Source organism: Corvus moneduloides, chromosome 1 (genome assembly GCF_009650955.1).
Source record: "Corvus moneduloides isolate bCorMon1 chromosome 1, bCorMon1.pri, whole genome shotgun sequence".
Taxonomy (NCBI): Eukaryota; Metazoa; Chordata; class Aves; order Passeriformes; family Corvidae; genus Corvus; species Corvus moneduloides.
The window spans coordinates 161423603-161450808 of NC_045476.1; positions in this window are offsets into that span (position 1 = coordinate 161423603).

Consider the following 27206-nt stretch of genomic DNA (forward strand, 5'->3'; position numbering starts at 1 on the left):
ATGGTATGGAGTGCCTGGACATAAGCAAAAGCACTGTAACTTGTGATGCTTTGCACCTTCTGTGGTTGCCAGCTTAAATGGCAAAGGTAAAAGGCTAAGAACCAGGCAGGAGTGCCTCATCAAGACACTTGTCTTACAGAACTGAAAGAAAACATGTCTAGAAAGAGGCAACTGGATGGAATTTCGACCAAAGGACTGGACTTGTAGCAAGAGAAAGTATAAGAAGAAACATCCAAGTCCCAACACCCCAAAAAGACAGCAGCTTGCTCCCAGCAGTTTAGGAGTGATTCAGGACCTCTCAATATCCAAGCTGAGTATTTCCTTTCCCTGTTAATTTGGTCCTCTTTGCACTGCTCTGAGTACAATCCATTGGCCTTGTGGCACTGGCAAAACAATGAAGCTGCAGATGTGAGGAGAGCCACCCACATGGCCACGCCAGCAGTCACAGTTGGGCGCATTCTGGTTCACTGTGGTCCTATATGAGATTGGGCACAAGCCCTGTGGATCATTTCTTCTGCCCCTACACAGAAAGGCCAAGTGTATTTCTGGTCCTGTAAGGTGGTGGTATGATTCGTTCTTCAGTGGATCAAAATGACAAACTTGACTGAGTAGGAAATACTCAAGTTCTGTTTCTCACTCTGCCAGGATAACAACTCAGCCTCTGTGCCTCTATTACTCTTTCCAATTTTTGTCAACTTCAAATGTTACTCTTCTGGAGCAGGAGCTGTTTTTCAAGACAGTACCACTGGTGCAATCTGCTGCTCACCAGCTCCCACCGTGTCCCCTTTCCTCCCTGAGGGCAACCACATCTCTCTCCCAGTACCTTCCCATTTATGTCCTGATGCCACCCTTTGACTATGCTGGTACAGCAAAGGGGGAATGATGAAGCTGGGCTGCGCCAAAGCATCTCCTCCCCTTTTCCTTCAGTTGTTGCTTGGTGTTTGGCACATTTTCACAGTGAAACCCCAGAAACAGCTGGGGGGATAAGGCACTGGTGACCCAAATGGTCAGGTCCAGGAGGGGCAGAAGGAAGAGAGATGGCTGGGGAGTTCTGCTGCATGGCTGTAACCGTGCTCCCACTGTGTCTGCAGTGCCTGGTCCCAAGGCCAGGCTGAACTCTAATCTGGGACTTCTTCTGGTTATTAACGTGGAGTGATGGGCTGTGACAGATAATAAGCCCATGAGCACACTGATGCTCAGCATGCAAAACCCCTCTCTGTGAGACAGGTTTTCTCAGGCCACTGTGAAAAGCCTGACTGATCTGAGAGTGCTCTGACGCTGCCCCAGCCAACCTGACCCCAAATGCTCATGAAACAAGCACCAAGTGCCCTATTTTGCATTGCCTGTAACATCCCAAAACAGTGTCTGACTTCTCAATTAGTCCAAGAGAGGACTGCAAACTTGAAATCCAAACTGATGGACTGTGAAATCCATATCACATTGTCACCCAGAGCACACTTTCCCTGCTCTGCACTGAGCTATAAATAGACTTTCATTATTAGCAAACAGACAAAGGCAGCCTGAAAGATGTTCCACGCTGACACTACTCCTGGCTTATGGATTTTTTGTTTTCACCTTGGTATAGGAGTGAAGATGGGGACAAGCAGGGAGGGGCTGATCAACAGCAACAGTGCTGAAATCACTTCTTCCCCTAACCAGGATTTTTTCTGGGTCTTTGCTTTGGGTTTTGCTTGTGGTTTGTTTTTTTTTTTTTGTTTTGTTTTTTCAACAGTCTCTACCCTGGAGCCAAGAGTCTCAGAATACATTACCCAGTACTAGAGAATGCATTACACCCACCTCCTCTCTTAGGTCATCTATCTAAGCTCCTGAAATCTGACTACCAACTCCCAAAAAATGTAGTCATTAAGCCGCTCATGTTTTCTTTCTCCAAGTTTTATTTGTTTAAAAGAAGAAAATAAGGAAGTTGATCTTTGCTTTAACAATTTCAATATTTTACAGGAGCTATTAACTTGGAAAAAATGGAAGGGACTTGAATTTTCTGGGAGGAGGCTATCCCTGACATGTCTGTCTCTATTACAAATTCCATCTTTATGAAGAAAGAACTTGTATGTGCCTCTCTGAAAAAAAAAAACAAATCCACTACAAAAGTGTCTAATCACAACCACTGGTGAGACACAGAAGCTGTGACCCTGAGGCATAAACCTGAAGATTTGTGTTCTTTAACCACAAGACATAGACACCCTTAGTGCACCTTTTTTTCCATGGTTCTTCATTCTTTCACAAAAAATAAATTCACATTATTAGCTGAGATGAGGCAAATGGTTTACTTTTTCCTGCTCCTTCATACTCTGAGTACCAGCTCTACCCTTCCCATGCACTGGCCCCCTCTGACACGCAGCAGCTCAATTTCTGCTTGGTTCCTTGGCATTTACAACAAGGTCAATTAAACAAGACATTGTCTGCCCATTATTTGTACAGTGGGAGTTTATTCCTGGACTAACAGAAGTGAAGCAGCTTGGTAGAAAATCCAGGAGGGTTTACTTTTGGCTCACAGCAGACTGAAGTTCTGAGATGACTGGTCATGTTCATTTGCTCTGCAAGCTGCTCTTTTGTATCTCAGCTTTCTTTGAAAATGAAGCAAACCCCCAAATGCCCATAACCCTTGCATGCTGTGCCTGTGAAGAAAATCTCACTCACAGGGCTGTGTCTGAGGGTGTTGTTCCATTATTCTTTCTTTCCCAGAGCAGAGAAGTTCACATCTTCCCAGTCCCCTTTTGAGCCCTGCTGGCCTTTTCTTCTCCATGATGGATTTCAACTCCACAGCTTCTGCTGAGCTGCTAAAATGGTTTCTGAGGCTTTGCTGGAAATTGGTTCTTTGGGCAACAGGAACAGAGGAGTGTGTTAAAGCCAAATCACTGTAATTAGCCTACCTGTATAAAATGACCAAGGTTTTAAAAGTTTTGGGTTCAGTGATTCAGTTTAATGTATGTCCCACAGTGGTAGCATTGTAAAGGGACAGGACATTGCAGCTTGGGAGCATGGACATGTAATTTTGACACTGAAGGAGCTGGAAAGAAAATGATAGGTATTACTAGAGCCACAGCCCTAAACAGGCTTGGAACAACAGCTTTGAGAGAAGTAACCCATCCAGTCACTTTCAGGTAGTCCTGCCTGAGTGGTTAATAACCACGTAGTCAAGATAATTCTGATTCTTCCTGCCACAGCGATGCGGGGCTCACACATCTGTGGGAGACACCTTCTGTGGGGTGCCTCAGTGAGCAGTGCAGGGAAATGCAGCTAAGATTCTATTATACATTTATTCAAATGTCTACCCACAAAATCTAAATTCAAAGAGCATGACAAAACTCAGCAGTATACCATTGAAACCTGCATTTCATTTTTGCTTTTTTTTAGTTTATTATTTGTGGTTTTTCTATGCTACTATTCCAGCTTTTCCACATGTGATGAAAATAAGTTTCCTAGTTTCTGAAGGTGTACAAACCCATGACCAACCATAATAGCTTTCATTTGCCTAAACCTTTTTAAGAAAAACTGAAGTCTAATTACAGTTCATGTGATGCAAAGACACTTTGAAACTCTATAGCACACACTTGCTGTGTAATGAAATTAGTATCAGGACAATCAGGAATATTACCAGAATAACAGATGCTCCTGAGTCATAATAACAGCTGTAAAAAAGGGAAGATACTGGATGTTTTAAATCTATTAAGTGCTTTTGCTTTGTGTATTGACACAGGTAATGAGTCCTACAGAAAGAAAGCTACACTTGAAAGCCTTTAACACTAAAAGCTTAATTTAGTGTACAATGAATAATACAGGGAGCCCATTCATGGGTCGATCAGAATGGGATGAGAGAGCACCAAAGGAGCAGACAGATCATGTTAATAGGAAGCTTGAAACTTATTTAAAAATCTATAGTGTAGTTAAAATTAGAACACAAATTGGAACTTGGCATTCTGTTGCTCAGGAAATTGGTAATGGGATACTAAAGCCTTGCACTTCTCTCTGTCTGGGGCTGGTTGGAAGAGGACAAAGGCGATGACAGCCGCAATGTCGTTTACCACAGGGAGTCATTAAAGAAAGTACTAACATAAAGAAATCAGCCTTTTCCAGCTATTCACAGTGTGGTGTGTGCTGTATTCATCTATTAGTCCAAGTGTAGAAAAATATGGGTCAAAATATAGAAGCAGATGTTATTATCTTCTTCATGATATTTCAAGGATCGATGATAGTTTTGACTCTTGTTCTTTTTCTTTAGGGGTGAATTCATGAATTCCGTTCAGCCCTCTGTGGCCAGTGGTTTCATCTGGATTGGATACACCATTGAGACTTCTGGGTTAAAGAGCTTTTGGCCAGGCATGATGGTGCCCAGTGTCCCTACCAATCAGAGATAAAGGTCGGGGGGGGGGGGGGGGGGGGGGCCTGTCTCTTTCTCAGAGGAAAATTATTCTTATCCCAAAGTCTATCTTTACAGTCAAGCAACATTTATCAGGACAGATCCTGAAAGCTAACATGAGAGAGAGAGAAGAAAATTATCTTTGGGAGGGATGATGCCTTTGAGTTAGGGCAGAGCCACCTTCCAGGGGCAAATATCTCACTTCACTGTTACATTTTTCATAATCTTGTATTGAGACTCTGTGGCTCTTTCCAGGCCACCCATTTCACTATAGACAAGTATGTTGTTATCTAAACCACAAGCTGGGACGCAGAAAGCAGGAAAAATATGCTGGAAAATCCAAGATTAGAAAAAAATGCAGAGGTCAGATGTCTATGTCACACCACAAAGGGACCAGAGCAGCTGGGTGACTTCACCTTTAATCTAACACCCAGGAGAATGATCCCAACAGGGAGACCTCTGGAGAAGCAGACCATTAGGTGGATTTACATCCTGAAGGAAAAGGTACCTGGAGATTCTAGGAAACCCCTGGAGTTAATTTTGGAAATAAATCACAGTAAAGAAACTACCAGTAATTCTTATGGTAATTGTTTCCTAGAGTCACAGGAACAATGGAGAGTGATTAAATAACTTATTGTTATTTTAAAACATATAAAAAGTATTAAAAAAGTTTAAAAATCTGTGTTCTGAGCAATGTCTTACGCAAACATCATGATTAAAAAAAGAATTACAGGCTTAACTGAAGGAATAGTCACAAATTTTTTTGCCACTGTTTGATTGCATTTTTTTTTTTCCTATTAAAGCCTGACTTCCCTGGCTGACAACTTAATTATTAGGGTAATGTAATGGATAAAGGGACTTGCTCTGTAGTGCCTCCCACTTGCTAAACACTTGCTTGCAATCACAGCTGCAAAAAATGCCACAGCTCCTCAAAGCAAAGATAATAATTTCCTTGTTGTCAGTGTCCTTAACACTTACTACATGAACTTTTAAAGAAAAAATAACCTTTTCATCATTAAGTGCAGGTTATGGAAGTCAGAGCTATATCAGGCTGCAGATTGCTGAAAGTACCAGCCTTGAGCTGCTCTTGAGTGGCCACACATAAAGCCAAACTCTTCTACTTCATGGGGATTATTTGAGGGCTTCCAGAAAAGCACGTCAAGAATTTTGATCACAGGTCTACAGTGCCTGCAAGCAGCCTCTCTTCCCAATCAATTTTTTTAGATTGTTTGATTTTAAAAAAAATTTAAAATAATAAAGTCAGTAGATGTGAGGCTCCAGAATAACCACATAATCAATAGAGACAAAACTGCACAATCAATAGAGACAATGGCTGGCTAGAGATGAAAAATCTTGAGCAACAGGACAACAAACTTTACTTCAGATGTGATATTACATGCTGTCATAAAAGCTGCAAAACATTGCAGAATGATGTTATGATGCTGCGAAAGAAACTGGAAAATAAAACTCTGCAGCTTAATATATTTAAAAAGTATATATATAGATATATATAAAAACAGTATATATTAAAATAGCATGGTGGGTCTAGAAAAGACACCCCAAACAAGCACCTTTGCTACTTGTACTGCCAGTGCAGCATGTATGTTTCTGGTTATCCCATCTAAGAAAGGTACAGAAGAACTTGAATTACTAAAGGAAAGGTCAAGAGAGGTGATCAAAAGTAGAAAACAGCTCTGAGCCATGACAGAGTCTTTAGCCTTGAAAACCAAGAGATGTGGAGTTGCTGTAACAGAATTTTACTCAGCATGGAGTCATTACACAAGAACTAGTGAGTACCAGATGAAATGATCAGGCAAAAGATTTACACAAAGAAGTGCTTGCTCACACAGTGCATAATTAAATCATGCGATTCATCACAATAAGATGCTCTGGAAGTTATAAATAGGTTCAAAAAGCAATTAGGCACTGCGTGGAAGAAAGAACTATCAGAGCCTGTTAAACTCAAAGCAGAGATACAACTGGCAGCATGGGAAAACCACAAGCTGGAGTCTGCCCAAAGGTAGAGGAAAATGCCACAGAAATGGGGCAGTACCAGCATATTCCTGCTTTATTTTGGTATTTTTTCATTAGGCATCTTCCGTGACCATGGACAGACACAGGTTATTGGGCTAAAAGGACCACCATCTGAGGCAACAAGATTCTCTGGCATTTAACTCCAGCCCTGGAACCTCAAATACATCTGCATGTGAGGCGTTACCCCAAGAAAGTCCCATTTCAGTACAATAAGCAAGAAAACTGGAATACATTTACAGTGGGGACAGCATGTTCTAGAAGGACAAGAAGGAAAGACAGTGTTGTATTTTATGCCAAAAGCGTGTGTGTTTCTCATGAAGTTCAGAAATGATGCAGTGGAGGGATTTCGCAGCCACTGGGAGCTGGCAGAAGGGGGTTTTACCCCTTGCATGCCGACACAAAGAAGCCCGGAGGTCAACACTGAAACCCCTCTGGAAAGCGGCACTCGGTGCCCAACACACAATGAAAAAGGGGCAGAGCTCCTCACCCAAAAGGGGCCGTATCTTCCTGTCCCTGCTAAGCAGGCACGCAGGCAAAGAAGAAAGAGAGGGGACTATCTGTATGTGTTCCACGCAGGTTCAGTCCAGAGAAATAACAGGGACAAAGAGCCAAGGTAGTAGGAGGGTCCAGGGATCTTTTACTGGGTACAGAATAGGTGGGGAAAGGGATCTCAGCCAATGGGACAGAGACAAGCAGGTGGGATTGACAGCAAGGGAACCAATGGGAACAACACATAGGAGGGACTTAGGGAAGGATCCAATGGGGCGTCGAGGAACAAAGAACTTTCTAGAACTGATACATATTCTAGAAGGGAAATGAATATACATAACTTCATACATAAAACAGGGAGGAGAAAACATTAACCAATTGGGAGAAAACATGCAAAAAGCAGAACAAAGGAATCATGGGTTCTCACCATGACTTTAAGTTACATGCTGAACTTGGGTTGCTGACCACCACAGTTGGTTGTCTGAGTTCTCCCCAGGAGACAGAATGGCTGGAGTTGCTTGCACTGACACAATGCAGATATGCTGCTCTCTCCATGTGAGTCTGAGGGGGAGTAAGGAAAGCAGTGGGATCTTCTGTGATCTGTCAATACCTGAAGGAGAGGTTGTAGTGTCAACAAGGAGCATCAAGTGCCCAAATATTTGCTGGGAGAGCATGGTGGGTTCAAACTATCTGTAACATCCTTGAAATGAATCAGGGACATATCAAAAGGTAAAGGAAATTATAAAAGTGTTTTGGATTTGGTTCTGTCAAGTAGAGAGGAACTGGAAAAGAATCTGAAAAGGGGAGGTGAAAGGTGAAAGGGTTGTGAATCTCTATTCTAAGAAAAAAGGAAAGAGTTGGAGAAAAAAGAGTAAGGATAATGGATTCCAGAAAAAAAAAATTCAAAATAGCAAATTTCAGCAAGCCCAGAGAACTCATCTGTAGGGTCTCTTGCGAAGGTAATTTATGGAATAAAGGAGGGCAGAAGAGCTGGCAGTTAGAGTAAGTGTATTAAAGGCACAATAGCAGCCTATCTTGATACAGGGGAAGGACAGAGAGCACAGTGAGAAGCCATTACAACTGCATCAGGAGTACTTTAAGGGCCTGAAAATAAACTAAGAAAAAGAAATAATGACACAAAAGGGGAAAAAAGTGTGTATCATTAAGGATGAGGGATAAAACCTCAGTGAGGGTTTGGGATTAAATGGGTTGCAGGTTGAAAGGAACATAAAGAGTAACGTTAACAAAACAGTCTTAAAAATACATTGAAAGTTGGAAAAACCATAGGAAATTACTGGTCCATTACTTTACAGAGAAGGAGAATAAATAGTACATGATCCAAAGAAGACTGAAGAATTCAATGCTTTGCTGAAGACTATGTTAAGAAAATTATGAGCATCTACTTAAGGCAATTAATTTTAACAAGATGATAAGAGGACAATGCTCAAACAGAAAATTAGTAGGTTAAAGACTATGTAGATAAGATAGAGTTATTCAAATTCATAAGGTGCCATGTAATTCAAAGGGTTTTGAAGGAGTTCACCAAAATAACTTGTGAACCATTTGCAATTACCTCTGAGGACTTGAGGAAGACACAAGAGAGGCCAGAGTACTAAAGCAGAGAGAGGAAAGAACATAGACAAAGGGGAACCCAAACCCATGAGGCCAGTCAGCCTCACCTTTATCCTTAGGCTGCCTCTGGAAGGAGTCACTGAACAATCTACAGGCACCTTGGTAAAAGCAGCTGACAGGAAACAGCCATCACGGATTTGCAAAGAATATATCATGTCAGATCAACCAAATTTCCTCCTTGACAAAGTAGCACAAGTGTTGGATGAGAAGGCAGAGGTAGTAGATATGTTCTCAGCTGACTTCAGCGAGGCTTTCTTAAAGTCTCATGTAACACCCTACAAGCAGTTGAGAGGAAGACAGGACAGAGAATATTTGTAAAATGTTTTTTCGTCATTGCAAACATATTTATCCACACTCCAGATGCTATTTTTTCTGCCCTGAGAAGGTCAAATGTTCAAAATTTGTTTAGTCAGACTATCTTAGCTGCTTTGAGGACAGACAGCAGGACACGAAGCTGCCATGCATTAACTGCTTCACAAAACCTGGCCTTTTCCCACTGAAAAATGTGAGGCAACTGGAGGCGCCTCACCCCTCTATTAAAGAAGTCATTTATCATCTTTTACCTTGGATGAGAACATATAATTTCTTTCTTTCCAATGACAGATCAGGAGGTGCAAAAAAACTCCCAACCTCGCTTGTCTGTTCCTCTGTACACAGGAAGTGGCCATTGCCCAGGTGAAGTTAATGAGTTGTGTCCAGTCATTAAACCTTCTCTTTAATGAACCCTGTGCACAAGGGTGAAGTTTAGATTACAGGCATGTCTTGGATTTAGGTAAAACCAGCATTTCAACTGTAAATTGCAGCTTGCTATCAAACTCAGAGCATTACAAGGGGTCCTCTGGGGGTCTTTCATGCATGTGGCTCATTCAATATTATCTTTAATACCTTGAATGATATTACAGAAAAGACACATAAAATTTGCTGATAAAGCCAAGCTGAGAGGTGTTGCAGGGACCCCAGAGGGCAGGATGACAAACAAAAATGGTCTTGGCATATTGAGGAATTGCTCTGATATAAACAAAATTAATAAATAAGTGTTCTGATTGGAAGGAGAATTCCAATGTAAAATAGGAAATAACTGGCAAAGCAGCAATGCTTCAGAAAATAAGTTAGGGTGAGAGCTGAGTACTAAATAGAACTCAACAATGTAGCAGAAAAAGCACATCTCATTCCTGACTGAATTGACATATGGAAGACACAGGAGGTAATTAGGATTATTCTCCTTTGTCTTGGTGGTGAGACCCCAGCTGCAGTGTTGTGTCTAAAATTGGGCATCCCACTAAGATGCAGAAATATTGGAGAGAGTTCAGAGGAAAACAGCAAGGATAGCAAGTTTAAAAATGGCCTGTGGGAAAACTGGCTTCCTTTTGTTTAGGAAATCATGATATGGGGAGAGATATATCAATAGTCTCCCAGCCCACATAAGGTTATGGAAGAGGCCTATCAAGGGAGAAAAATTTGCAGAGTAAATGTTTCACATTAGACTGACAGATTGTGCTAAAGAAGGGCAGCAGAAATCCCTCAGAAAACTTGGAGAGTTCCTCCTACAGAGCTTTTAAAGAACAGGTTAGACAGATATATATCACTGATGAGATAAGATGTGCTTAATCCTGACCTGTGTAGAAATAAATATCCTTCCAGCCCTGCATCCCTGGGTGAAGAAACGTCCTTTCCCTTCTTTCTCCCTCATGTCCAAAATCTCTACTTCTGCACTTGGGAGGGAGCCCTGTAAATCAAAATGGAGAAACCAGAAAGACATCACCTGGCTGAACAAAGTGAAAGGCCAGGAAGGAGCTGTAACATTTACAAGGGATGGATGAAGGCTGGATTCAGAGGGAACAGAGGTGCCTCTCTGCAGCTCTGAATGAAGCAGTGGATAGCCAAGATTTTAAAATCCCTCGTCAGCATGTTCTGCTGGCTTGCTCTGGACAGCTGTATGCTGAGCACAGGGAAGACAGACCCCTCCTCCCTCAGCATGTTTTGGATACGCCTCTAAGCTTTTGGGTAATCTATTGCATGTGGCCTTGAGAAATGGGTAGTTTCTGCACCACTCATCCTTTATTCCTTGAATTCAAGTGTTGTCACCTTTTGCCTACCCTGGGACTCAAAAAATTAGTAAAAATGGGAGCAGGTAAGGAAGTTTTCACACGTGAAATTGTCAGAAAATAACACAATACAAAAATCAACCTTCAAGGGATATTATCTGAAAATGTTGTCTTTACTCTGTAAGTAAAGAATTTCTTATTTCTGAATGCCTACTGAACATATTTTTTATGAAGTTTGTCACCATCTCAACTGCTGCTCCTGTCAGATTCCCTCATTTCACATCCTGTCTCCTCCCCAAATTATCTACTTAAAGAGCAAGTAAAAACCATTTCCTGTGGGTTTCATCTTGTCAGTAGAATGGGCTGATTTAAATCATGTGCATGTATGGCTATTGCAGTACTTTAAAGCTGCCCCAGCTACTTCCTCCCAAGAACAAACCAGAGATCGTGTTACCATAATGTCCATTTTCTGAAAAATAAGAGGGGGCTTCTGACTTGCTGTGCCTGCTCTTGTGTCTTATACCATGCAAAAGATGTTACAGTGGAATATATCAGGGTAAAATTTACTTGTAAATGCATTCCTTCCTTAAAAAGCCTGGAGTATACTCAGGAAACTAAATGTCACCAAAGAAAGCATTCCTTGAAAAGACAGTTCCAAACAAACAAGCTTTGCTGAAATCAACTTCTCTCAGATTTCTCAGATTTTGGAACACATTTGTTTACTCCTTGATAGAGCCAAATTTTAGGAAAAGATAAGAACAATTGTAGCATCTAATATAGCTCCTCTCCTAGCAGGACATACTGTGTTTTGTTAAGCAAGCAAGGGAGGGGGAGTCTGGTTTGAAGACTAATCTGGGGCTCCTTCCTAACACAAGTGCTTTGCATTGCCCTTACTGAATTAACACTTGCTTTTACAGCTTCATGCCCTTTGCCCCCACCATGGCATTGTTCAGATGGACCACAAGATTGATCCCTGGCTCCCCTGGACTCCTGCAGCTGAGGCTGGAGTACTCCAGCAGTGGGGGAGCACAACAGATCAGAAGATTGAAGATCTAGTCTGGTTGGTTGAACTTGATGTTCTTGGACATCTTTTCCAACCTTGCTGATCTATGATTCTATGACTGTTGCATCTGGAACACCCATGAAAGTGCCCAGATGTGCTCAAAAGGGATCATGTCTGGATGGACAATGGAGCTTGGTCTATTATCCACTGCTCTGTGACCATTCAGGTTTAGCTCTGGGATGACCAGAGCTGCTATGGTCAAATCTTCTATAGCTCTTAAGAGTAACAAGCTAACAAAAACACAAAACAAACAACTACCCTTGTTGGACCCTTCCAGCTCAGGATACTCTATGAAATAACTGAGATGCACATAGCAGACTTGCAAGCTGCACTTTAGTGAAGCAAAAGGCTTGGCCAGGGTAACGAGCTCTTCAGAAAACAAAACACAATTCAAAACACTGGCTGGCAAGAGTTGCAATTAATGTGAAAAAAATAGTTGCATTTCCCAGTCAAGAAATCCCTTCAGTAACAGTGGCAAGAATATAGTTCACTCAGAGCAACCGGATTCCAAAGAAACACTTGCTCAGGCAGAGTTGGGAACGTCAAATAAACCAGAGAGGAGCTGATTCACTTCTTATACATCACACCAGTGCAAAAACACTGCAGAAACTTGGGAAGTGCTTGTAAACCAGCAGATGAGAATATTAGGTGCATGAGAAAACTGAAGTCAGGGGTTCTGAAACAGAAAGAATCAAGTCTTGTCACAATGGCCACCACTGACCACTGCCCAGGCTAGCTTCTGCGGTGTGCGACAGGAGTGGAGAGCAGCTGGAGGCTCTCGGCTTTAAAGCTGCTCCTCAGGACTTCAGCTCTGCCCACGGGAGCTGAAGCTCCAGGCACAGTGGCTGTCAGCAGTCCAGACGAGGGAGAGGATAAAAAGTAGCAAGGAGGCTTGCCACACGGGATAATCCAACTTTATAGGAGGCAACTCCCAGGAGACAAGCCTGGAGCAGCTCCAGAACCTCTTAGAAATGGAGGTGTTACAATGGGGATGCCTTAACTGGGGACCAATAGAAATCTCTAAGGGAGGGATATGGACGAGGATAGACATTTCCTTGGGCCAATAGCCTCAAGGGGAGGAGGGAAAGGGATCACATGCCCCAATGGGGCATCGAGGTTTAGGGGATTTCCAAAGGGGGAGGTATCTAGAGGGGTAGGGTCTCGGGGGATTGATGGGGACCATATTACGGTAAATTGGGAGGTTTCAGATGATGGACACTGGACCTTCGGGAACAACAGGAGGGGTTTGTGTGACTGATAGGGAAAGAGCTAGAACAAGGGGAGGAGAACAACCATGTAGGGAGCACCGGGGGAGCGGCTTGGGTCTGGGGCAAACCAACTGGGAATAGGAGTGGGGAAGGTAGGGATGAACCATTGGAGTACAGAAAACTTATATAAAAATACAATAAAGGTATCACATCACCACAAAGTCTTAAATAATTAGCTTAGAACTTCATTTTCTTTCAAAGCAGGTCTTATATTAATAAGTTGGGTTTAGCTGGATTTCAATACTATTAACTCATTGCCATGACAGTGATTTGCAGTAGTATCCTTACTCTGCAAGGTAACACACAAGTAAGAAACCAAACAAGGCAAAAGTTTTAACCTTCCTGAAGCAGCTGGGTATCCCAGGGAAGGTCAGACCTGCAAAGAACCACAGCACAGAGCCAGCACAGTCCTGCTGGCTGCAGATCTGAGCCAGCTCAGGCAGGTCTGGCCTCAGTGGTTTGCAGCCACAGCAGAGTTAATCCATGTCCTGGGTAATCCCCTCACAGGTAATTAAGAATTGACCATATCCTGGAACCACCTGAGAAAGGTCCACAACATCCTGCTCATGGCAAGCCTAATTCTGAAAATTCAGCCACAGAAACATAAGTGACCTCAGTGCAAGGTGTTTCACTGGGGACCAGAACATGCAAAGAAAGAGAGGGGCAGCCACTCTCCAATAAAAATCTCTTTTGGGTGGGGTTAAACTAGGTAGCAGATAGGTTTATAGGGTACTTCTAATTTGCCTTATTCAGGTGTTCTGCATAGGAAATAACAGGTGTGTCCATCAATTCTGTGTGCTCTCTGCAAGGCATTATGTAAAAGATAAATACGTATATATCTCTCACACAGCTGAGCAACTTCAATAGGACATGATGAAGAAACCACAATTAATATTTAATAAGGAATAAATCAGGTCAATAGCTATGTGAATTTTTGCTGGTGCATTTACTGTTCGATGGATTAAATTTATACAGAAGAAATATTGCAGTACTTACCCAACACCAGATTAATTTTACAGAGATTTATATTCCCTGATCTGATACTTTGAGCGTCAGTGCCTTAAATGAGCAAAGATCACAGAAGATTCTGAGTTGGAAGGGCCCCACAATGATCATTGAGTTTGACTCTTAAGTGAATGGCCTGGACAGGGATTGAACTTGAATCTTGGTGTTATTAGCACCATATTCAAAGGCAAAGACCAAAGAGTTCCAGAAATGAACAGTATTTTCTGGCATGCTAATTTTTGAACACTCAATTTGAGGTCTTTTAAAAAGGTCTTGGGTTTCCCCAATGTACTGAGTCTGTTCATGCCTGAGAACAAATCAGGAGTTCCCACTCCAGACGTGGTTTCAACCCATTAAATGAGGCATCAAAATTAATCAGCAATATTAGAAATAATCTGGAGCCAAAACAAATAGGCTTTAAAATCAGAAAAAGGAAAACAAAAAAGCCTGGTAAAGAAAGCTGAATTCAAGTATCATCTTTTTTCCAAGTGTATGTCTGTGTGAAAGTTTCTATTCGGAGATGGGAGGCTTTTTTCTTGCTCTGATCTGATTCTCAGCTTTTAGGAAAGCTGCCAGCAGCTGAGGAGCAGCCACGTTTCACATTCTTACCTTGAACTTCATTTGATAGGGCCTAAACCAGTGTGCTCTTTGATTGGATTAGGAGGAGTGCACTGCGGCATTGCATCATTACCTGGATTTAGTTGACCTCTTGAAAAATGTACTTCTGACGTCCCCATCAATCTGGCCCCGTGTTTTTAGCTCAGGCAGGAGAGATCCTGAGGGAAGCTCCAACAGAGCAGCCCAAGCCAAGCCTCTGTGCAGGATCTGCCCCCTGAGAGCAGAGAGCCCAGGCACTGACCCGCGTGGTGACTTCTGCAGCCACTTGGCTTTGCACAAGGTTACTGGCCCTAGCACAGGAGCAGGGAGCTGAACTGGGAGTAACACAGCCAGGCAGTGCACTGAGAGGCACTAAGAGGAAGGAGGATGGAGGAGAGAGAGGAGGCTGTTGGACTGTGAAGCAATTTTTCAAACGTGAGAGGAGCCTTTTCTCTTTTTTTATAATTTTTTCCCCTTACATTTTCAAACAGCCTCCATTTATCAATGTATAAAGGAGATTGATTATAAAAGAAAAAATCCAGTCCACAAGAAGAGGCTGAAGCCACTGCAGGCACTCAAAACATGCAAGGACACCTTGGTTTTCCACAGCTTTGATCTCCCAATCAAGGACACCAGAAGGGGATTCTAATCCCTGCCCCTTCCATGTAACCATAGAATCTTAGGAGTTCCACATGAGAGAAACCCTGGGTTAGTGTGGAGAGAGAATCACAGAATGGTTTGGGTTGGATGGGGCCTTAAAATCTTCTCATTCCAACCCCCCTGCCATGGGCAGGGACACCTTCCACTAGACCAGGTTGCTTAAAGCCCCATCCAACCTAACCTGGAACATTTCCAGGAATGGGGTATCCACAGCTTCTCTGGGCAACCTGTGCCGGTTCCTCCCCATCCTCACAGAGAGTTAAAGAATCCCTGGAAAAAGCTACTGTCCTTTTCCCATGGGTGTGCCTGTGCTGAATTTCTTCTCTGAGTGTGAGCAAGGGGGTGGACTTAACACTGGTGTTAAATTAAGTCTTTGTCTATCAAAGACTTTGGTTGTGGCAGAAGGGATTTTGGGCTAGATCTGTAGTTGGGTTTGGTTTAGTATTCTTTGTGCTTTCCAGTTTGATGCATTTGGGTGAGAGAGACAGGCAGGACAGTTTTGTTTCTAAATAGTTTTAAACAATTTCATGGTTTGGTTTTAATATAGAAACAAGTGGTTGTTATGGAATAGGTTCACAATACTGCACGCAGACTTTGAAATTTTTTTGTGAAATCCTCAGTTTACTTAATTGATGTGCCGGGTATTTATGTCATGAAAATAATTTACTTTTTGAACACTTTTTTTAAAGTTTGGCAGCAAACCTATGTTTTGAACTGAGTTCACCACATTCTCCTTCGAATAGGATCGAGGAGTGAACTGAGCATTTGTCTAAGTCCATCAAAGATTCTGTTTGTGGCAGAAGGATCCTTAAGACAGACATCTAGCTGGGATTGGTTTGGGTTCCTCTTTTATGAGAACTTTCTTTTTTTCCTTCTGTGATCTAATTCTTTGCACTTGCTTTGCTGTCACGAGATTTTTGTTTATTTAGGACAGTTCCGAGGTTTCACAGGGAAGCGTGACTCAGTGGAGCCGGTTGCAGTGAGGGAGAACAAACAGGGTAAAGGATTGTTTCAGTTTCTCATTTTCTGAGTGTTGCAGTGCCATGGGAAGACCAGAGCTGCTCCTCTCTCTCCAAACCAAGACCTCAACTGTTTAACCCCCAGAACTTCCATAGGATGTACAACTTCAAAGAGCTACAATGCAAATTTTCACAGCACTCCTAGCCCCGTGGCAACTCAGAGCTCATAGAGCCAACTTTGATCTGAAATTGGCTACAAACCAGAGCCTTCACAACTGTTCATGGTCAGACAAAGAAGAAACCTAGAGAAATTGCCCCAAAACCTTGTAATACTCATTTTGAAAATAAATGTAGTCAAATATTCCTTGAAGATTACCCATAAAGGGTTAATTTATCACTTATCTTTTAAAAAGCATTCTGAAATTAGCTTTTATAAAGCCCAGCAGCCCAATATGTTGCTCACACCACATTTTTTCATAATTAAAAATGCTTCTTATCCAGGTGCTTGTGTCTGTAAGATGCTTATAGAAGCAATTAATTATTTATTAAACCTTTAGCTGTTTGTAATGAAAAATTCATAGAAAGTGTGACCATAAACAGACTAAGCTAGCAAATGCTTCAGTAGATGAAGAAAAAAAGAAAACTAAAAGCCTTTCATTTCAGGCAGTCTAAGTGCCTTTTCACCCACCAGATCACAGTGCAGAATGGAAAAGTTCCTTTATCCTACACCAGTGTGTAGGATGCTGCGTGACATGGAAGAGGGACATGCACCATCTCTTTGACAGCACTTCCTTGCATGCATTAGATAAATTTGCATGCAGCAGTCAGCTCTGGACAATGTTTAAAACTATTTTCAAAGCTTGTCACGCAGCGAGCAATATCCTGATACTGTGGTGTGCAAGAATTTTCTCTTGCAAAGCGACTTCCCATATTGAGAGAGCACTCCCAGGTATCCTCATTTTTGCAGAGGGTAAAGCTGTTTCTCTCTTCCCCCATGACACCACCTAACCAAATGATTTTTGTAACCCCCAGCATTACCATTTAGTGGGCTCAGGATGATTGTTTTGTTGGGTATCATGCATTCAAAATCAACCATAAGTATCAAATGCATAAAATCACTGTGGTTTTTTTCTGAGAAAAGGATTCCTTTTATCCTAAAACGTGGGTGTGTTATCAATTCTTCTGTACCATAACCCAGAAGTAACAAGCTACTGCTAAAGCTTTGCTTCACTGCCTTCATCATCAAATCTACTTTTTTGTCACTGGCATTGTCTGAAAAAAGCATCTACACCACATGGGGCAGCCCTAAATGAACACGGCAGTGGAAGGCTGATGAAAGCTTTGTAGGCTGTTATGAGAAACAGAAAACAAAAGTGTGGGAGGTATGTGCAACAGCAAATGCAGTTAAAAAATAAAGGTAACCTTCTGAAAATTTTTCTACCCTGATCATCAGGCAAGAGGGATACAAATTTCAATATGAACTTGGTTGATGAATTTTATAGGAAATGTCCAGGTTTCTTTGTTTCACGTTCCTCAAAGGCTGCAAAATCGAAGCTGACCTGACAACAAACATCCAGCATCTCTCAGTTTCACCCAGGATAAAAAGGGGAAAGAAAAGCACAGGAATCTGACAGACCTCGAAGTACTAGTGGTACGTACAATTGATGTCATAGATCTTATCCATCACAGAATTATCAAATCATTAAGGTTGGAAACAGTCTCCAAGGTCATCAAGTCCAACCTTTCACTAAACGCCACCAAATCAACTAAACAATAACATTAAATGCCACGTCCAGCTGTTTCTTGAACACTTCCAGGGATGGTGACTGCACTGCCTCCCTGTTCCAATGCTTAACAATGCTTTCAGTAAAAAAATATCTTCCTGATATCGACCCCGAACCTCCCCCAAGGCACAGCTTGAGACCTTTTCCTCTCATCCTGTCTGTCATTGGTTTCCTGGGAAAGAGATCGACCCCCACCTTGCTACAGCTCCTTGCAGGGAGTTGTACAGAGTGACAAGGTCTCCCTTGAGCCTCTGTTTCTTCAGACTAAACACCCCCAGCTCCATCAGCTCCTCCTTACAGGACTCTCCAGACCCTTTCCCAGCTCCGCTGCCCTTCTCTGGACTCACTCCAGCCCTTCAAAATCCTTTCTTGCAGTGAGGGGCCCGGAACTGCACACAGCACTTGAGCTGTGGCCTCCCCAGCACAGAGGGACAATCACTGCCCTGGTCCTGCTGGCCACACTATTGCTGACACAAAAGGCCAGGAGACCGCTGGCCTCCTTGCCCAGCTGGGCACATGCAAGCTCAAGTTCAGCCTCTGCCAACCACCACTTCCAGGGCCTTTTTCTCAGCTGTGGCATCTGGTAGATGGCACTCTGTACCAATCTCTCTGTGACTCATGCTCCCAAAGAGTTGGCTTTCACAGAAACAGTGATTTTACATCTGATTCTCCACAAAATGCTAATCAAAGGCATGTTGATATAAGTTTTACATGACCTTATTTAATTGACTAGCCTAAATGTGTAAATTACCTGATTTGTTCTGTCCTTTAGTTTTATCTTTTGCAAAGGTATTCACAGTTCTCTAGGCAATGTACCAAGACACTGGGAGGTACAACTGGCACATGAGACACTGATGTTTAAAGCAGTATCACTCTGACTAACTTATATCCTGCTATTTTGTTTCTTTTTTAAGCCCATATTCTTCATTTGTGAAAAAGAGTCAGCAGACAGAAGTTGCTGATATTTCTGCAGTTGGCTGGTAGGTCTCCATGAATTACGCTTTCTCTTCTTTTTCTTAGAAATTCTTCTTTAAGGATGAAAGACAAGTTCTGTGACAGAAGGCAGCCTTTCACACAGACATTTTGATGTTCTATGGATGAGTAAATTTGTAATTTAACCAATTGGTGCCCCAGGTGTAAATGAAGAAACTTGGCTCAAGAAAACTCTGTACTCATGTGGTTACATCTTCTTATGTGTTAAAGCTCTGCTTCAAATGAACATAGGCTTTTCACCTTCTCTGGAGATGCCCTCCTCAGTGCTTTCTGTGGTTATTTGGGACAAAGCCATTTAATTTACTTCTGTTGACACTGCTCTGCTTTGCATAGCTGAATTAAGACCTAATGAGCAAGAGAAAATGGGAATTTCTCCATAATACAGTAGTTTGGGCATTCACCTGGGTGGATGCTGGACACTTTCTCCTAATTCCTGCTCCAATGAATAATTAATTATTTATGTTAAAATGGAACAGCTTCAATATGTGTAAATGAGAGAGTCACATCTTCATTACTGGAGAGGCTGAAGTAGCTGCTGGTGAAGGTTGTAAAGAAAATGCAAGCGAGGCACATTCACAGCAGTTTGCCAGGAATATGCAATAATCTGCCAGCTGTAGTTTGGCTGGATCTTCCTTTTATGCTTTTGTTTTGGACTTCAGTCCAAGAACTGTAACAACTACAGCAGGAGGACAACAGCCCAACTCTGTGCAAATCTCTAATGGCACAAGATTTTTTTTTCTTCGCTTAATGAATATTCACCCCATGCTTTGCTCTTTCTCATTTTCTTTGCTTTTAATGCTATTGTTTTTCTGTGTATTTTGTAAGGTTATTGTACAAGGACAGAATTAAGTTTATTTTTTTCCATTTCTGCATATATGATTGTAAACTCCCTTTGATATAAACAGCCACTCCTACTTTATTTTTACTATTCTCCCTTTCAAGGGTTTTTCAGACACCTCTCCTGCTTCAGGGTCCACCCTCCCTGTCCTCACCCCATGGCTTCTCTTCCACAACCCTTGATTTGTGTCCCATCAGGTTTTAGTCTCCTTTTTCTTTTTGAAAACTGTAATCTTGACTCACATTTCACACCACCCTAGCTCCTGGGCACATCCTTGCTAACAGCTTTAAATCAGCCTGGTCGTTAATAATGACTAGTTCAACATAATAGATCAGAACTCTCCTTAGATCTCTCTTTGGACACGTAGTCTTCTTTGAAGCTGGAAGACATTATTCCTTCTATTTTTGTTCCTGCCTAAAATGCTGTAATGTGAACAGGTAGCACTGCTTTCCCAGACTTTTCCCAGCTTAGGCTCCACATCTTCACCAGAACAAGCTCCACATCCTTCCTCTCACTGCTTTTCTCTCTTCTATGATTCTGTGAAAGCTACTTTCAATTGACGAGATATACCTTGCTTTATTTTTTTTCAGACTCCCTTCTCATCTGACTCCAAAGCCCTCAGGACTGTCCAAGTACTATCTAAAAGCTTTCTGTACCATCCTCATTCCCTTTCTGCCATTTTCTCTCCCTCTATTCACTGGGAATGACAATAAAACCAAATGGAAACTCACAGCTCTGTTGGTTTTTGAGAGCTGAATGTTTGCAGAAGACCAGATGAGACTCTTTCTGCAATCTGGTTCCCCATTCAAATTCAGGATTGTCTCTCTTTCCATGGCACTGAGCCGGTCTGCAGATGCTGCCGTTTATTCCTTATCTCCTTTGTGACTTTGGCACTCAGATCCCATGTTCTGCCAGTTTTTTGTCCCTTATTCATGCAGCATTCTCATCTATATGAGTTAAAATTCTATTTCTTTCCTGTACCTGAAAAATACTTGCTTTCCCTGACCCCAGTTTAAAAAAAACCCTAATGCTAAAAGTCTCTCCTGAAATTCTCAAGATTTTTGTTCACATTTTTTAATTTTGTTTAAGCTTCTTGTTCTTATTTTTTTTTATTATTATTTTACTTCCGGCCATGCTTATCATTCCTTTTCATACTTTTCATGTCTCTGAATATGAAAAATATTCAGCCATTTTTTCAAAGTTCACCAGAAAAATACAGAAAAAAAAAATCAGAAGGTATAAACCCTCATTTCTTTCCTCTTTTCTTCTATTTTTATGCCATTTGGCTACTTCCAGGAAATGCATTTCTTCCCCTTTTTCTTCTATATCCCAAAGAACAAAATACATAGACTGGACTGCAGCCCCGCAGTCCATTATCTGCACCCAAATCTTTCAGTGTGGTCAGGTAAAGATTGGTAGGAATGACAGATGAGAGCAGCAATCTCTGTATGGAGACACAGACTCCATTAAAACAGGACCTAGTCATGCATTCATTTTCTCCCCAGATGAAGACAATTTGGTCAACATTGAGCCACTCTAGATTTGAACAGGTTCTCTAGAAGAGAAAAGGTGATGGAGCTTACAGGACATCAACTCAGCTGTCTATATTTGAAAAATTATTTGACTAGTTATTTCCCTTTTTGAGCCAGCTGTTTGCTCAATTCCCTATGGATCTGGATGAGGATACAAGGACAGGCTAGAGCAACCCAAACACCCTCCACACAAATATATGGGGCTGTACCTACCTTCTTGCCTCAGCCCTTATCTCATCACATCTGTCAGAAACAAAACCTTTCCTCAAGCATATCCTGATGTGGTGAATGGACCAACATGGCTTTGTTTTTAGAGCAATTCCTTGCTCTTCTCATCTACAGAGGATCAAAGATCAAGTCAATACCAGGTACTTTGGCATTTCCCGCAGGTGTGGATATCTTACTCCATGCACACGTTGATTTTCTGGCAATAGAGAGTATAAACTCAGAGGATTTTGCCTGGTTGTGCTGTAAGTCAGAAAACAGATTTTGGAGAAAACCTCTTGGTTTTCTTCCTTCTAAATCAGAGTTTTCCCCACTCTCTGTCCTAAGGGAAAAAGAATTAACCTTCACATGACTGGCAGTCAAGCCTGATGTGCAATTTATATGTCAGATGTTATACTGCACCGACTATTTTAATTTTTTTTATACGTGTTCATGTCCACATTCCCCATCCCTACACATGCACATATACCCATGATAGTAAAACACCCAGAGTGCTACTAAATCAAGCACTGAAAAATGAGCAAACATCACTAGTGAAGGTTTCCATGCAACCATAATTTCATACAGAATCACACAGATTAATTGAAGTTGGAAGGTGGAAGGAACATCTGGAGATCATCTAGTCCAGTCAGTCTGCTCAGAGTAGGGACAGGTAAAGCAGGTCACTCAAGGACATGTTCTGTTGGGGGCTGAATATCTCCATGGACAGAGACTCAACCACCTCTTTGGGCAAACTGTTCCTATATTCAACGACTCTCACAGTAAAAAGTTTCATTCTTCTTCCCAACTCCAGTGGTTTTCCTCCCAATCCCATCTAGTTGTTTCTAAATCCTTGAATTCTGGAGTTTTTACCATTTTTTTCTATACCAAGGTATTTAGTTATTTGTGGTTTTGCCAGCCTTCACAGCCGCTGTGCAGTTATTTCATCATATCATTGATGATACCATCAACATTGCCTGTCATATATGCTGACCATGGAGCAGATTAATAATGCTATCAAAACATTTTTGTTGGAAAAAAATTAATTAACTTACCTCAATTCACTAAAATTAATTAAAAATTTGGGTGCTCATTGCCCAAAGCAAGTTAGCATGAAATTCAATTTATGCTCATCTGCTTATGACTGGAAGAGAAAAAGACAGTGCCTGAAAATTCTAACAAAGCCTGCTGGTGCCTCCCATTGTTTTCATTCTGGTTATTCTTTGTGTTCCAGCATTGTCTGAAGGATCCAGTGACACCCCACATTAATATGCATGTTGAGCACTTACTGCAACATTAAAATACCTGAGTGTTGGTTTTCCTGTTAGATCTGTGCTGAATTCTTGAAAACTTTTGCATCTGCTCTGGCAAGTCCTCCAGGACACACCTTTCTTCAGAATCCATACAACTAGCAGATGTCCAGGTGCACACATGTCCCTTATCTCAGAAAAGTTTTCTCTTTGTCTACTAAAACCCCACCTCCACAGTTGTGTTCAGTATGCTACTGTTGAAGTTTTACTCCTGCTTCGTGACCAAATATGTCACCTCCTCGGTAGGACAGGCCTTGGAAGGATCTCTTCAGTCTCCAGATCCACAAACCTCCTGCAGCAGGACACACACGTGATCTAATCTGTTCTGGAAATGGATCAACCTACCTTTTGAAACAAGTTACCTCTTTTCATACAACCCACATTCATCCCCAGTTTATCCAATTCTTTACACATTTTACAATGCATGTGTCAGTTCCCAGTATTTCTTGCATCATTAGAGAAGTTTGACACTGTATCAATTCAATTACTACTGAAATCCAGAAGAAGGAAAAAGACTTTTTTTTATCAAGAAGGCAACCAGCAGGGTTTGGCATGCCTTAGGTGCTGATAAAGCCACTTGGCATTCATATTTTACACTGACATCCTTGTATAATTATTCTTTGAATTTTAGTGTGATTTGTCAGGTGAAGAGTTATTCTTCCATTAGCACTTTCATATTCCATTCATCAAACCACTTAAGTACAAGCCTGTGTAACATATTGAAAATTTCCAGAAATAAAGGAAAGCAAAGATTTCATGATCAAGAGACTGATGCTTAGCTGATACTGAGAGCATAAATGAATGAATGAAAAGGTGAATAAATGTATGAGTAAATGAGTACAGTAAGATGTTTAGGTAAAGTGGAGAGAGAAATGACTTAACATTAAACTCATTAATTCTCTGCCTAACCAGCTCCTGCTATACAGGGTGACCAATTACAGTTCTTTTCCCATTCTTAATAGGTGATTAATTACATTTTAGTCTGGATATGAAGCTATTATACCATTATAGACTCCCCTGGTATAACAGAGTCATGCTATTTAACTGGTAAATGCAGCCAGAGGCTACAATTTCTAGTTGTGTTAGGTCTGGTAGACCTAAAATCTTATTGAAAAATAAGTTCATAGAGTAAATAAAACACTGACCTGTGGAAGACAGCGTAACACTTTTCATTCTGATAGTTCTATTCCAGAAATTCCATGGCATGACAAATGATTTGAATAGGTGTGTCATACAAAGACTTACACATTGCCCTTATAACTTTCATTATTTGAAATTACTCTTTTTATGAAACTTTCCAGACCTGGCAGAGCAAAGAGCCCCATGAAGCATTATTGGGGCCACCTGGGAGGTGCTGCAGTTAGTCATTCACAAAATATATTAAGTACAAAAACACAACAGCTCTAATTATTATTAATGGATCATTAAATCCCTTTCAATTGCAATATGAAATACAATCTCTGAATAGCAAGCATCTCCTGGAAAAAAAAAATCTTTTCTCTGAAGTTGAAAAGATCCATTCTGATCTGGATGTGAGAATATGATAGAAGGTGAAGTGCATTTTCCTAGTGAATGCCAGCATTATTAAGACATTAATAGCTCTTAATGGGGGAAGGTCTGGGATAAGAGAAGTAATATTTATAGTAAAGGTAATCTGTAAAAAGGAAAGACAGCTATGGATTGTCATATTTCAGAGTTCGATTTTACAGCATTAAAGCTTTTGCAGGCAAGGATGAACAAGGTGACCTTAGGGAAATTTCCAGTCACTTTCTGAAAGTCACTGCTTAGAGAGAAGGACTCCTCTTACATGCTTTGAAGGGAGCTGGTGGAAGTCCCTTCCCTGAGCACACTTGAGAAGACATGACTGTGTTCGTAAACACCAGCCCTTTCAAACAACAAAGGAAAAACAGCACAAAAAGAAAAGAGCCCAAAGGGAGGAACTGAAGACGCAGAAAGCAGCAATAATTCCCAAAATGCTATAATAAACCTTTTATTTCAGCTATTCTGTTCCAAACTTCAAGCATTAGACTGAGACACATTACACAAGGGGAAGGCAGAGAACGTCTAGTGGAAGTGACAACACTTGCCAGAGCTCCTGCTTTAGTGCAACTTACACAACACACCCACACTTCATGTGGACTGAGGAAGCAGTTATACAATGGTTCACATGAACTAATAAAACGTAACAGATTAGATAGATTTTTCTCTAATAGGGAATATTTGAGGCCAGAATCTAGACCTGCTCTGCAATAGCAAGGTAAAAGAAGTGGTCAAATTAAAGCATAGATATCAGTGAGAGGTAAAAATTAGTGTTGTTACAAACCATTTTGAATGCAAGCAGTGGTGGCAACAAGCTGTTTTCATATACAATTTAAATCTGCATTAAATAACTTTCTTGTATTATTCTCACATAAATGAGAAGGCTTATTTTTCTTCTATACATGTCTCTCTTCTGGACTGTTTGACTCCCTTAATTGGGATGGAACAGAAAAAGAAGAGCTATAGATAATTGATTCTGAGTGATAGACATAGTGAAATGTTCTCTAAACCTCTAAGTGGAGGTCTGTTGCAGGAATTCCTACCAATTCCTAGTTCTGTTTTTACAATGCCCTTACAGTTACTGAATACTTACAGTGAGGGGTGGTCAAAGCACGAAGGAGCTTTGCAGAATGCACATTTGACATTGATATGGAATAACCTGTGACACACGCAGCCCTCATGCCCAGTTCTGCCTCCCCGAGAAAAGCTGAAGTCCTTCACTACTGGCTTTTTGCTGATCAGAAGTAGCACAACAAGTGGGACCTGTCACCAAAAATAGTGGTTGAATCATGCCTTGCTTATCTTCTCTCCCATCTGAGAAAGTATCAAGCATGCTTAGTCTCAGAATGTGTCTTTGCGGAACTCTGCTAATAACATCAACCATTGTCATTGCAATCAGTTTGTTCTCTGCAAACTCTTTAAATACCTCTCCATTTCTACAATTATAATGCTAATTTACATTTAAAAACTTTAGGAAATACACTACACTGTTGATGCCCAGTTTTCCCATAAGAAAACTACTGGGTAATTTGACACAATCCTAACCTCAAATCCAGATTGTTTTCTTCATTTCTCACCCTTTATTCACCCTTACATTCACCCCTCATTCATCCTTTCCTTTGAAATCTACTTAGAACTTGAGATTAGACCATGCTCTTCTTATTCCTTTCTTCTTTATTGCTACTCTTCAGAGACTTAATTCAAGAAGAAGCATGTTGCAAAAATACAGGACAAATTTGAGTGCAAGACATGAAGTCTGTACTTCTCATTGTAAGAGAGCTTACAAAGAAGCTAAAAATTTCAGTCACTCAAATGACTACCAGGTACGCTGCACAGGAGAGGAATAAAATTGTGAGGACTGGAAGAAATAGTGGGGAGGTTTTGACATTTTCTGTCTGATTTCTCAAGAAAACAAGGCTGAAGCCATTGTGCTGTGCAAGTGAATACAAGCACAAATTTGTGTCTCAATTGCCCGACTGTCTAGAAAGCCTTTGAACGAGACCCTATCAGTCATTGCAATCTGGCCTCATTCTTAGTAAAAAATTAAGGAATCCACTTCCCCTTACTAATCCAGAGGAAACTAGTCCTTATTGTTCATCTGCTCATGAAAATTGTTAATTTGAAAAGTAATGAAGTTGCAGTGCCATCACATTGCTGTGAATGAGGTCACACTGGCAGATACACTGAAACACCCCATTTAAGTGGAGAATGCTGTTCTTCAGTTAAGTCTAAATTTGCTCCTGATTGTCTTTGAGCTATGAGTTCATACCTCAGTGCTGGGAAGGACATCAGAAAAAGTCAGGCTGCCAATTACTTCCAAGTCAATAATTTATTTAACAAATTTAGATACTTCCCTTTCATGAATTGTTCCCTGTGAGTAAAGAAGTAGTCCATTTTAATTCATTACATTAAAAATTCTGCAGCATAATTTCTGCAAATAGTTTCTGATGTGAAAAATTAGGACATTCTTTCAACAGTCCAGTAATCACAGTGACCATGATTATCCCATGATCACCAGGTAACATTCCTCCTGTCTTTGTTGTATCCTTTGCTTGTTTTATTCCAAGACTGCAAAAAGCAGCAATCTTCTCTTGTTTTAACTTCGTGCATGATTTAACACAATGGAGCTGAGCACTCTACATTTCACTGTAATATGAATAATAATTCACGGTATGATCTCTTTTGTCAACACACATCAGTCTCAGCTATCATACAGCTCCTCTAAGACAGGCGGCAAAGCACCTCATGGTATCCTAATAACATCCATTAGACACAGGAATTCTAAAATACCCACTTACTGCTGTGGGAGAAAGGACCATATATAAAGTGATTGCTTTGGGCATCCATTGTAATGCTTAACAAGCAGAATATTTTCA